Source organism: Gossypium arboreum, chromosome 6 (assembly GCF_025698485.1).
Source record: "Gossypium arboreum isolate Shixiya-1 chromosome 6, ASM2569848v2, whole genome shotgun sequence".
In the NCBI taxonomy this organism is placed as follows: Eukaryota; Viridiplantae; Streptophyta; class Magnoliopsida; order Malvales; family Malvaceae; genus Gossypium; species Gossypium arboreum.
In genome coordinates this window covers 87,726,881-87,740,390 of record NC_069075.1, presented here as the reverse complement: position 1 = coordinate 87,740,390, position 13,510 = coordinate 87,726,881, and the positions used below count along the sequence as shown (strand labels likewise).

General features: G+C 35.5%; 1 non-coding gene across 1 annotated transcript; it reads right to left on the bottom strand.

Moving 5' to 3' along the window:
• Positions 1–12,729: 12,729 nt before the first annotated feature.
• On the bottom strand, positions 12,730–12,836 carry LOC128294903 (small nucleolar RNA R71). Its single transcript, XR_008285210.1, has one exon. It is a non-coding gene; the product is annotated as a small nucleolar RNA R71 (small nucleolar RNA).
• Positions 12,837–13,510: the final 674 nt, after the last annotated feature.

Here is a 13,510-nt window from a genome sequence, read left to right as displayed (position 1 = left end):
TTATGATATGACATGACATGATTGTATGATGCATTGCGTGGGGATGGGTTTATACTGATTGGAGGAAGTGAACTGAAAGGCTTCGAGCCTAAATTACTGGCAGCCCAGCTCCATATTACTATATAGTGCCACTTTCGGTACTTTCTGGAGTGTAAGGATGGGTGGGTTAATTATATCCCCACATAGAGTGTAGAGGCTAGATGGGTAGGACTTATATACTATTTAAACTGTTACTGCACTGGTTATTGTTACTGTAATGGGCCAAGGCCCAAACACATGACTATTTTGGTATTGAGATGGGCTAAAGCCCAAACTGATATTGACACTGTTACTAAAAAACGATTAAGCCCAAACTGTGCTTGTTTTCTGACAGTTTGCTTATATGGGATTACACACCGAGTTTTCGTAAACTCACTCTCCTATTTTAACTGTACAGGTAATCCCCAGTCTTAGGTGGATTAGTGCTGACAATTTTCATTTTGGTCTCTTTTTTTTATTGTAATAAGACCTTTATGGATTTTTACTTTAGTTTGGGTTTTTATTTATTTTGATTTATAACTGTTAGCTGTAGGGAAAGTCGCGGGTTTTCAAAAAGATAATTGTTTTTCAAAAATACCAGGAAAATGCAACATGTTTTAAGAGCTTCTGCAAGAAATAACGTGTTATAATAATGTGTTAATATGACTAACTTTTTGCCAAAAGATTTGCATTTTGGAAAATGAACGAGACCTCTTAAAAACAATGTTAAGGTCACAAAGAAGTTAATTAATAGATCGGGCTTTTCAATGATATCTTACTTTACGAAAAACACTTCAATGTGACATCGCCATATTCGGCCATAATGTCCAGGCCAGGTTTGGGGTGTTACATTTAGTGGTATCAGAGTCAAGTTGAAAATTTTAGCTATGGATTTGAGTTTTTTTTAAAAACTTGGAATTTCCCAAAAGAACTGTTTCAATTGATTTGAAAGTATTCTGAAATGTTTTTTACTAAATGTGTGGTACATCGAGTCTCCAGCGCCGATTCTGTAAGTCTTCTAAAACTTTTATTTGTTAAATTGAAATACTGAGACTACTGTAGGTAGTAGACTGTACTGAAAACACTCAAGTTAAATGTGATAGTGTTCTGAAACTAGAGTGCACTACGGGAGCATAGTGGTGTAGTCTGTGTTATGGATTGTTCTGATAGTTGGAAATTTCAGGAACAAAATTTCTTTAAGGAGGAGTGAATTGTAACGCCCCAAGTTTTGGGCCTAGAAGTATTAGGTCTTAAGCATGAGAACAGATAGGAGGCTGCTCATAAATGTTTAGTTGCGCAAGAAAGTGACACAAATGTGTATCTGCTTCAGTGGTTATGTGTTCTAGAAGAGTCTGAGAAGTCTTGGGTTCAAGCTTTGGCTTGTGCAAAAATTTTGTTTCTCACTTGAATAAACCCTGTCTTTAGTCAATAGGCTTTTAAATAATTATGGGTAAAACATGACAGAATGGGCCTGCTGGTCTAAGGGATAGGTGGCGTGTTGTTGTTGCCTGAGGACTGAAGTTCAAGTCCTGTTGGGCGCAGAAGTGTTGTGGTTTGACCGAAACTGTAACACCCATAACCAGTAACCGTCGCCGGAATAGATTAAGAGCATTACCGGACTTATAATAACATTCAGAAAAATCATTATCAAATAATCTTATAATTATAGAAAATTTCATTTATTCACAATCAATAAGAACTTAAATCGAGCATACAAAGCCTAACTCATGCATTCAGGACTAATCTGATAACGTATAAAATTTTCAGAAACTTAGAAAAAAATTTCAACTTTTAAAAGGTCACACGCCCGTGTGAACAGGCCGTGTGCCTCACACGGCCTTAGACACGCCCGTGTGTCTAAGCCATGGCAGAATAGGGCATAATACTAACTTATCGACATGGCCACAAGACACGCTCGGGTTCCAAGCCGCGTGAAAATTAAGAAGGCTACTGTATTGGCCAGAAGACCGACCACATGCCCGTGTGCCAGCCCGTGTGTCACACACGACCAGTAGACGCACCCGTGTGTCTAGGCCTTGTCAAAACTGGAGGGTATACTAACTTTAATTCGTACGGTACCCTAGGGGACACACGGCCGTGTAACATGACTGTGTGTCACACACGCTTGTGTCTCTGCCCGTGTGGACAAAAATAGGCCATTTGAATAGCCAATTTGCCACCCCAATTTAGGTCAACCTACAAGAACCAAACCAAGCATATATGCACAACCATTTCAGCCAATATCTACACCAAACTATACATAATTCATGCTATAACATTACCAATCATTACAAATCTCAATTCATACCAAAACTTAAACAAAAATCATACCTAAATATATGATCAATACATTATTCAATCAAATGCTCAAAACTTACCAAAATTTCTCAACATTTACCATTTCTTTTGGCCAACCAAACCATACCATAATTTCACCTTAGCATCAGATATCATATACCATTATCAAACTATAAGTTTATACACAAACTATCCATATCGCATGGCTAAATATGTATATCACAAAACATAATTCCACAACTTCTAGCCTATACATGCCATTCTTTAATATATACATTTTCAAAGTACCAAAATAAGGTTTGATAGTGTTGTTACGATGCTCGATGATCCTCGAGCTCACAATAGCTTCGATATCTATAAAACCATTAGACTCAAATATTACTTTGAATCCCTTGTTACAAAGATGACTAATGCTAAGGAGGTTATGCTTAATACCATTGGCATAAAGCATATTTTAATGAGATTGGAAGAATTTATACCTATAGAACCAATACGTTCAATAAGCCCTTTGGAGTTATCACCAAATGTAACTTCTCCTCCATTCTTTGGCATTAGTTCTATGAAATGGCTTTTTTCACCGGTCATGTGTCTAAAGCATCCACTATCAAGGTACCATGTGTTCTTCTTAGATTTTCTTGGCTTGAAGCAATGCTTTTCCTCTTACAAACACAAAGTTAAAATTTAGATTTTGGTACCCAAACTTTCTTAGGTCCATTAGCGTTAGTGTTAACAATTTTTGTCCCCTTAGGATTGCACTTTTTTCAAGCATCTTCATTTTGAGATGTGTTTAATTGTTTTAGAATCCACACACTCTTAAATAAGCTTCATTACATAACATACTTATCTATCATGCCCCTTTTTGTGACAATGTGTGCATGAAAGTGAGACTTCATAAATATAGCTTGGTTTAAGAAATTTTTATATTTGCTTTCTCTTTGTAAATTTACAAAACCTAAGCCACTATTGTCAAATAAGGCTCTTTGAAAAGAAATTTTTAAGTTTGTCCATATGAAACATAGAAAAGGAATTATGCAAGTTCTTATTCTTTAAAGTCAAATCATCAATTTGAGCTTGCGTATTATTAAATTTCTTTTCTATCTCCTCTTTAGTTATGATTAGAGACTTATTTTCCTTATTTAATTTTGAAATCATTTTTTAATATTTGGAGTTCATAGCCTCAAAATCTATAGCTAATTCATCATAGGCATCTTGTAATTCTCCAAATGTATATTCATTTAATTCACTGGAATTTAGGGTTACTTTTGTTTCTTCAATAGCCATAAGACATAGGTTGGCAACTTCATTGTCCTCATCACTCTCGGATGAATCGTTACAACTCCAAGTTTCCATCATGGCTTTCTTCTTTATAAACATATTCATCTCTCATCCTCCTCCTCATCATCATCACTAGAGTCTTCATCATTTTCACAAGTTATTGATTTGAAGGCAACTCTCATTTTCTTTGGAGCTTATTTAATTTCTCATGTATTGTGGTTGATATTCATTTCATATGTCAACAAGGAACCGATGAGCTTATCAAGTGAGAGTAAGTTGAGATACTTTGATTCTTCTATTTCTGTCACTTTAGGTTCCCAAGACTTTAAAAGACTATTTAACATCTTCTTCACCATCTTCTTGTTGAGATAGATCTTCCTAAGAGCTTTAAGACCATTGATGATGTGGGTGAAGTGATTAGACATCTCATTGATTCTTTCTTTCGATTTTCCTTAAACAACTCATAATTAAGGGTCAGAAAGCTTATCTTGGACTCCTTAACTCTACTTGTCTCTTCATGGGTGACTTCAAGATTGTCCCATATTTCTTTTGCATTGTCATATAAGGAGAATCTATTATACTTATTTGGACCAAGAGCACAAAATAGAGTATACATAGATTTGCATTTAATTGTACCTTCTTGATATCATTATGATCCTATTCACTCTCTTTTTTTGGGATAATAACTCCTTTAGCCCTCTTTATTGGAAGGGATGGACCATTTGTAATTATCCTTCAATCTTTATAGTCGTTAGCTTGGATGAATAGCTTAATTCTTATTCTCCAATATGAGTAATTGGTGCCATTAATTAAAGGAGGCCTCATGGTGGAATGCCCTTCTCCCAATGTGGTGGAATTTTGCTCCAATTCCATGAAGCAAATTTCTTGAATTGTGGCTTCCATCTTAGATATCTAGAGGATTTCTCTCTTGGTGGTAAAACCATCTCTAGAGTTCTACCTCTGATACCAATTTTTGAGATTGAAATACACCAAGAGGGGGTGAATTGGTGTATTAAAACATTTTCAAGAAATGGCAAAAATAAAATGAATCAAGTATTTATAGTGGTTCGGTCGTAATTGCCTATATCCACTACCTTAGCTTTCCTCAACTAAGGATTTTCCAAACCAACTAGATTTGAAACTTTAAGAACAATGTTTAACCTTACAAATTTCTATCATTTCAAAGTTAAGATAGAACCATTTCCCCATAAGGTTTTCTACCCAAAATCTTAAGTAACACCTCAAAAATGAGAAAAAATTATAATGACCTTATTAATCTAACATTGTTTTTTTTTGTAAAATCTGTCATAAATAAGTACCTACTTCAATGGCTAAGTGTTCTGGTTGTGTGTTTGAGGTTTTGGGTTCAAGTCTCACTTTTGAAAATTTTGTTATTTTTTATCCTAGCCTTATCCTTAGCGGTTTACCTTATAGTCTATTACTAGCCAAATCGTATCAGAATGAGCCTGCTAGTTCAATTGGTAAGGTGTTAGCTTGCCTTGAGATCCCATGTTTAAGTCCCTGTGTGAATGGGAATGATAATTTTTGCTTCGGTTGTTTGATAGAGGTTCGGTGGAGTTGAAACTCTGAAGTGGTTGGGTGAGAATCTGATGTTGGTTTTGATGGGATAATGTTGATTAGTGGGTTAGTGGGGAGTTGGGGAATTTAGTGGCTATTGTTTTTTTTTTAATTTTATTTTCCTTTTCCCAAAAATCCCTCTCCACTTTTAGACATTTCTTTTCTTCTTTTCCAAATTTTGTTTTTTTTTCTAACATTTTTCCCTCATTTTCTTTCTCTGTAAAAATTTATTGTTGTGTCCTTCTTCAATTCTAAACGCCATTCGTGTTGTTGTTGCTGTGTTTTTTTGGGGTTCTTTGATTCGTTCCTAATAGGTAAGCAATTGAGTAGTTCTTTTCCGTTTTGTGTTCTAGGGGATTTTTAGTTATGTGTAACAGAATCCGTTGAATGTGTTTGTACTTCTCATTTAAGGGAAAGGCAAGATGTGGCTGTGCTCCCTCATCGATTTGAGCGTTGTATGTTTTGGCTCGTTGGTGGTAAGTGAATTACGCATAATTCGATTTTGAGAGGTTTTTATAGAAATCAAATTCTTGGTTAAGTTCGTAAATTGGTTGCTAATTTGTCATTGGGATGTTGTTTCTTAGGTTTTGGAGGGATCGGGTGCTATAGCATAAAAAATGAACCGCGTGTGTAATGAAAACACGAGAAAATAATTTCGGCTATGTGAGACATAAGTGCTAGGCCAATTTGGGCGTGTAGGTCATACGAGTGTGTGGGCCATATGGGCATATGGTCCCAAAATTCTAAAATTTTCCTTAAGGACAAATACATTGTTCCGATCGACTGTGGGTCTTCTGTAGGGTCGGTAAAAGCAAAACAAACCCTCCGGCATTTGCTATTTTGATAAATAATTTGAGCATTTAGAAATTTATATGTATGATTTGACTGGTTCATAATAACATGTATTTTTCCTATATATGAGCATGCGGGACATGTTAATTCTGTATATCTGTTATCTATTATTTGTATTTGTGTATTCGGTGGGATTTGTATATGTGGAGGAAGTATTCTGTGAGGTGACATCTCATCGAAATACTGGCAGCTTGACTGCAAACTATTCTGGTAAGTGTCGTAAATACACTATGTGGTGTGTAGGGGTGGGTGGGTGTTTTATACCCCACATGGTGTGTTGGGATGGTCGGAGATGGTGTGTAGAGGATGGGGGTAGGACTTTGCATGTTTGTATGTTCTGATAATTCGATTCTAATATCATCTGATTTTGTTAAGGACCTATGCCCTCATCTGATCTGCTACATGAGAAATCTAAGTTTATGTGCATGCCTGTCTCTATTAAGTTAGATATTGAGTTTATGAAAACTCACATCTGTTTGTCTGTTCTGTTCAGGTAACCCTCAAACATGGGCGAGTTGGTGCGACAGAGGCTTAGCGGTGACCACTAGTCGGGAAACTATATTTTGTTATTAAATTATTCAATTTTTGGGATTTTTCTTTAAGAGTTTTGTAATTTTGAGACTCTCTGGAGTGTTGTTTATAATTTTGGTTTTGGATGCATTTTGGTTTTTAAATTGCGACGTTAAGTAAACAACGGTTTTACGTAAACAAATATTTTTGAAAACACAAGCTCGATTTTCAACTTTAATGGGCAATAAATGACTATTTAATTAAAGAGAATAATAACAAGTTTTTTTCTAAAAATGTAGACTCTTAGAACAATAATACTCGAAGTTTTAACATGAAAGTTTTGTTTCAAAACCCATCCTCGTAACATTTCCAGATTCGGCCATAACGTGTAGGCCGAGTTTGGGGTGTTACATTTAGTGGTATCAGAGTCAATTTGCAAAACTCGGGCTATGAATTTTAGGTTTAAAATTGTATTTATAAAAGAACTAGATTTTAAACAAAATTTGTTTCGTTTTGAGTAAGTATGTGGTACACCGAGTCTCCGGCGCCAATCTTGTAAGGACTTCTGGACTTAAAAATATTGTAGTTAGAACTGTCTGAAACTATCTTGAGTTAGTTAGAGACTAAAACTTCTGGAAAATTTCTGAAACTTCTGATAAATATTTGAAGCATAAAACATTTACTAGTAAACATTGAAATTGATGCATAAAAATTTCGTAATGTAAATAGAACTTTGAAACAATAAGCGCTCGTGGAATGCATGGTCATGGTACTCGTGGGTGCGGTGGGCGACGTAGGGGGACTCGATCTGAGTCTTCCTCACTAGGAAGTATGCCAAATCTAGATATGAGCGAGACTTTGGCTACACCTACTACTGAGACCGGGTCTCAAAGCCACTCGGTTAGGGACGACGCACTGTCCCAAGCCATGCTGAGAGTTTTGGAGAGGGTCGTTAGACCCTATTCTAGATCTGGGAGCCGTGGGTTGGTAATTGAACGACTCTAATCCAATGGAGTTGAACTATTTAGGGGCGTCACTAGAGTTTCCCCTACTATGGCCGAATACTAGTTGGAGGTGTAACACCCCCAACCCTTATCCGTCGTCGGAATAAGGTTACGAAGCATTACCGGACTAACTGAACAAATACGAACAATCACATAATAATTTATTATACACATCATAATTTAATCATAGTGTCCCTTTACTGAGCCGTCGAGGCCCAAATCATGTGTTGAAAATAAATCGGGACTTAATTGGAAGTCTAGAAAATTTTTCGTTAAATTTCAAAAAAATTTCTAAGTACAAGGTTCACATGCCCGTATGGTTTAGGGACACACCCGTGTAACCCTAAACATGCTCGTGCTTCAGGCTATGTCCGACCTCATGTAACTCTTTGACTTAAGCCACACGGCCAGTCACATGCCCGTGTGCTAGACTGTGTACCTCACACGGCTGAGACACATGCTCGTGTTTCTACCCGTGTGCCAGGCCGTGTAGACTCAAAATAAGCCTTTTTCATCAAGTTTACCAACCCTGCAAATATTAAACCTCAAGAAACACAAAGACCAATCATTCAACCAATCCAAAACACATTCAAATACATCTAATCATGCCAAAACTTTTAATCCAATAACCTATTTTATGTATATACATAAGAATTTCACATATATTAACCAAACCGTCCATTAAAACACTAATCAAACTAATTCAAACTTTCATGCCAAATTCAACTCAAATTTGCCTATTTCATTCTCATTTTTGTACCAACACAAACATAATACATTAAACCTCAACTAAACTATTTAATTTATATATATATAAGTAACCTTTACTCTTTTATAACAATATTACATATACTTTTCCAAAATGATATACATAACATCCTAGGTACATGCCATTACCAAAAAGAAATATACTTCACTGCTTTGAGTTCGGGATCAGCTTTGGATGCTGATTCAACGGTCTGACTTTAACCTAACCTGCGCATGGAAACAAACCGTACGCTGAGTATAAATTCAGTGGTATTTCTATAATCCAAATACTTATACAACAAAATTTTTCAATAGTTATAAATCTAAACACACATAATAATAATCATTCAACAAATAATCAATTTCATAACACATCATTCATAACCCTTTCAATTCTCATCTCATACTATTTCAATCTCATAATTGATATTCAAATAACTTTTCTCAATAAGATGCACATATCATTTCACTATATCAATAACCATTTCATGAACCCATTAGTTCATACATTTCAATTTCATAACTCAATTCAATATCCCAATCCAATTCATGTTCAAGATCATTCAACATCATTCATATTTCCAATTTATTTATTTACCCCTATTAATAGAATTCAGACTTTGGCGGATACATGGATCCAACCAAAACATACCAATATGGCACCCAGTGTCTCATCGGATAATTCGAAGCAATAAGTTGACACCCAGTGTCTCATCGGCCATGCCAAAGTAAGTTGGTAGCCAGTACCTCATCGAATTTATCCGAAGTAATAATATGACACCCAGTGTCTTATCGACTCGTGGTCGAAGTATCCCTAAACACTTCCAATCCTATGGCATGCCAACTATATCCGACTCAGCCCGATACAATTAATAGGGTTTCAATTCACTTTTCTAATTTAACAATATTCATTTCAATTCAACTATTCACATATGCTCATAAAATTCAATTCAATATCATAATATCAATTACTTACCTCAATATACTTACCATACATATTAAGTAATAAATTCAACAATTAATTATTAATTAAATTTGGGTTATAGAAATACAAACTGTAATTTCCAAATCACTCTTCGTCGACTTTCTCTTTTCCTTTCTTAGCTGAGGTCTCTGGCACAACTGATGCATGCTCGTAATTATGAATTTGATTACAAGACATTGAGTTGCCCAATCGTCTAATGCTGTATCATTTTGAAATAGACTTTAAGGTGAAAATGGGATTAATGGTTCTTGTTTCGATGGAAAGAATGGAGATGGTGTTGGATGGATAACTTGCATGAAATGGACACTTAGAAATGAACCAATGATATGAAAGATTGTGACCGAAATGAGCAACTTGGAGTTTGGTCCACTTAATGAACTTGAATACACTTCAATCGTTCCCGAGCATGTATCAACAATGTTAACTATAGAAATCGAAGCAATTAAAATTTATCTAAAATCCAATTTAATCCTTAAATCAAAACTAATTCTTTTTCTTACAAAACTAATTTCATATATCATTCAATTTCCACTTTAAACTAATTTCAACTCTCTAAAATCACCATAAAATCCTATTTTTAAAATTCTCTCAATTTAGTCCCTATTACTTCAAAACCTATAATTTATTTCACAATTTAATCCTTTCCACTTCAAACATAAAATTCTATAAATTTAAACTCTAATACTTCAAATTATTCAACATGAACAACTTCTAAAAATTCACTAACTTTCAAAATTACAACTTAAATCAAGTAGTATTTTGTTCTAGGATTCCAAAAACTCAAAAATTACAAGAAAAAAAGATAAATTGACTTACCAATTTGAATTTGAACCCTAAACCCTAATTTTTTTCTTTTCTTTCTCCTTTTTCTTTCTCTGTTTCGTTCCAATGCCTTGTTCTTTTTCTTTCTTTCTTTATTTATTTGTTTCATTTACTTTATTTTATGTTATATAATATAATAATATAATATAATATAACAATAATATAATAACATAATATCATTTACTTAAATAATAAATAAATACTTAATTAGTATATGTATTTTATTTTACCACATGTATTTCACTATTACCACACACTTGTCACTTATGGCTTAATTGCTAATTTAGTCCCTTGACTTTTCTCCATTCTATAATTATGCTTTCACCCTTTATTCAATTTAGTCCTTACACCTAATTAATCTTAATTCAAACTAATTCACCTAACAATGTAACAGCCTGTTTCTAGGTCAAATCAGAATAGTGGTTTCGGGACCACAAATCCAAAGTAGAAATATTTATTTTATTGTTTCTTTAAGGTCTACAGTATGATAGGATAATTGTGTGAAAATTTCGTTAACGAAATTTTAACGATTGAGTACTTAATTTGACTAGAAGGACTAAATTGAAATAGGTGAAAAATTTGAGTTCTATAGGCTAAAGGTAGTAAATTGTTATGAAATTCTAAACTAGAGGTCCTTAAATGGTAGTTAGACCAATATATTTAGTATGGACAAAAATGGACATGGAGTAGGTAAAATTTCAAAGTTTAAGTGAAGGGCAATTTGGTAATCTAGTAAATAAAGACAAAATAAGTAAAACTAAAAGTGTCCATCTTCTCAAATTAGTCCCCCATAGCCAAATTTGAAGAGGAAGACATAGCTCGGGTTTTGGCCACTTTCAAGCTCAATTGTAAGTCTGTAACGTGTGAGAGTCTAGCTATATAAGCCATATATATAAACTGCGATAGTGTGATGATTCCTAACAATTAAAATGTGTTTTTATATAGCAAATGGATCCCGATCGAGCTGTAGCTGATGATGTGGAAAGTAATGCACCCGCTCCCACTCAAGGGGCAAGGCCAGCTGATTCTAGGTTGGTTACGAGTAGTCATGAGGGAGAGGCTAAACAAAACTTCTTCTAGATGATGAAAGAATGATTCACACAGTACATCCGAACAAATCTGGCTACTCAACAACCTCCACCCCCGCCTATGTTTAATGCATTTTATGGATGATTTCCTATTAGAATTGGTGAATTCGATGCTCCTAATGCTTTAATTTCATGTTTTATACTTAGCAGAGCATAAGAGAGCGAAAGGAACCAGAAAAGGGCCAAAATCAGAGAAAATGGGCCAAAGTACGAAATCAACACGGCCTAGGCCTCCTCACACGGGCAGACCACACGGCTTTGTCAATTTGGCAAGCTCAAGCACGACCTGAAGTAATTGCACACAGGCGTGTCCCTGCCGAGCCCAAGTTAAGTCCAATTTGGAAAAGGCTAATTTTAAGGGCTCTTAGGCATTCCAAAGCCTATAAATGCACCCTAGAGGAGGAAGAAAAATAGGGCACAGAATAGGGAGTAAGGAATTACTCCAAGGAAGCTGATTGATCCATTTCAGAAGCCGGATTCACCATCAAGACTGAAGATCTCTCCCCAATTTCTTCTTCAGGAGTTTTGGGTTTTCTTTATGTTTTGTATTCTTTATTATTCTGATATGTTTTCTTATTTAGTTATGAACTAAAACCCCTAAATACGTAAGGAGAATGAAACCTAAGACGAATCTTGTTATTATTTTTTGAATTGTATGATAAATATTTAACTTGTTCTTGATAATGTGTTCGTAATTCTTGTTTTGATATCCCAGGATACTGATTCAAGATAAGCTCTTATTCAAAGGAGGAATAGACCCTGTCTAAGAGTACATTTGTAATAATTAAGCGGAGTTAATTGCGCGCCTAGACATAGGGCGACAAGATTTTGCCGGATTATGGTGAAACCTAATAAGGGGATCCATAGATCAAGTTAATGCAACCCAAGGGTGTTAAGTAGAGAAAGGTCGCAATTATTCAATCTAGGGATTAGACGTTATTAGTCCTGAATAGGGATAATAACATAACTTAGGGATCTCTACGGAACAAGAAACCCGTTAGGACCACTACTTTTTGACGAAGAAATCGATCGCACAGTTCAAAAAAACCAAAATGAAATAAGGCAAAGCCTAATATACACAGAGAACGAGCAAGAAGAAGATACTCAACCCCCAACCGAAGAGATGGCTAAAAACCAAGACAATTAGCTACCTCCTACAATTGCGGTTAATCAAAATCCTGCTCCACGCACTATGTATGATTATGCTAAACCTTCTTTAACAGGAACTAAATCGAGCATAGTTAGACCTGCTGTAGCTACAAATACTTTTGAACTAAAACCTAATGCTATTCAAATGATACAGCAATTTGTTCAGTTTGATGGTTTGCAGGATAAAGATCCCAATGCTCACTTAGCAAACTTTTTGGAACTATGCGATACATTTAAAATTAATGGCGTTTCTGACGATGCCATTCGTCTTCGGTTATTCCCCTTCTCATTGAGGAACAAAGCTAAACAGTGGTTGAACTCGTTACCACGAGGGTCAATTACTACTTGGGAACCAATGACCGAAAATTTTTTACTAAAACATTTTTCACTGACTAAAACGGCTAAATTACGTAATGATATCTCTTCTTTTGTGCAGATGGATTTAGAAACACTCTACGATGCATGGGAGAGATACAAGGACCTTTTGAGAAGGTGCCCTCACCATGGGTTACCGCTTTGGCTTCAGGTTCAAACATTCCATAATGGCCTGAATCCTTCGACTCGGCAAATGGTTGATGCAGCTGCTGGCGGAACCATCAATAATAAAACACCTAAAGATACTTATGAGTTCATAGAGGAGATGTCATTGAATAACTATCAGTGGCAAGTCATAAGGACAAAGCCAACAAAAATAGCCGGTGTTTATAACATCGATTCGGTCACCATGCTCTCTAATCAGGTAGAACTATTAAATAAGAAAATTGTTGGTTTTCTTAGTTTTTCACAAGTTCACCCAGTAATGCAGTGCGAAGCAAGTGGAGTTGGAACAAGCCATTCAGAATACCAACCTTATGGCCATAACATGGATAACGAGCAATTAAATTACATGGGTAATAATCCTCGACCTCAAAACAATCCATATAGTAACACTTATAATGCAGGTTGGAGGAACCACCCAAATTTCTCATGGGGAGGCCAAGGAAATCAGCGACCACTTCTGGGCTACCAACAGCGACCCTATCAACAGGAAAAGAAGCCGAACCTTGAAGAGATGCTCACAAAGTTTATCTCGGTGTCAGAAACCCATTTCTAGAACACCGAGATAGCACTTAAAAATCAGCAAGTGTTGATCCAAGGGCTCGAAACTCAGATAGGCTAGCTTTCCAAACTAATCTCCCAACGAC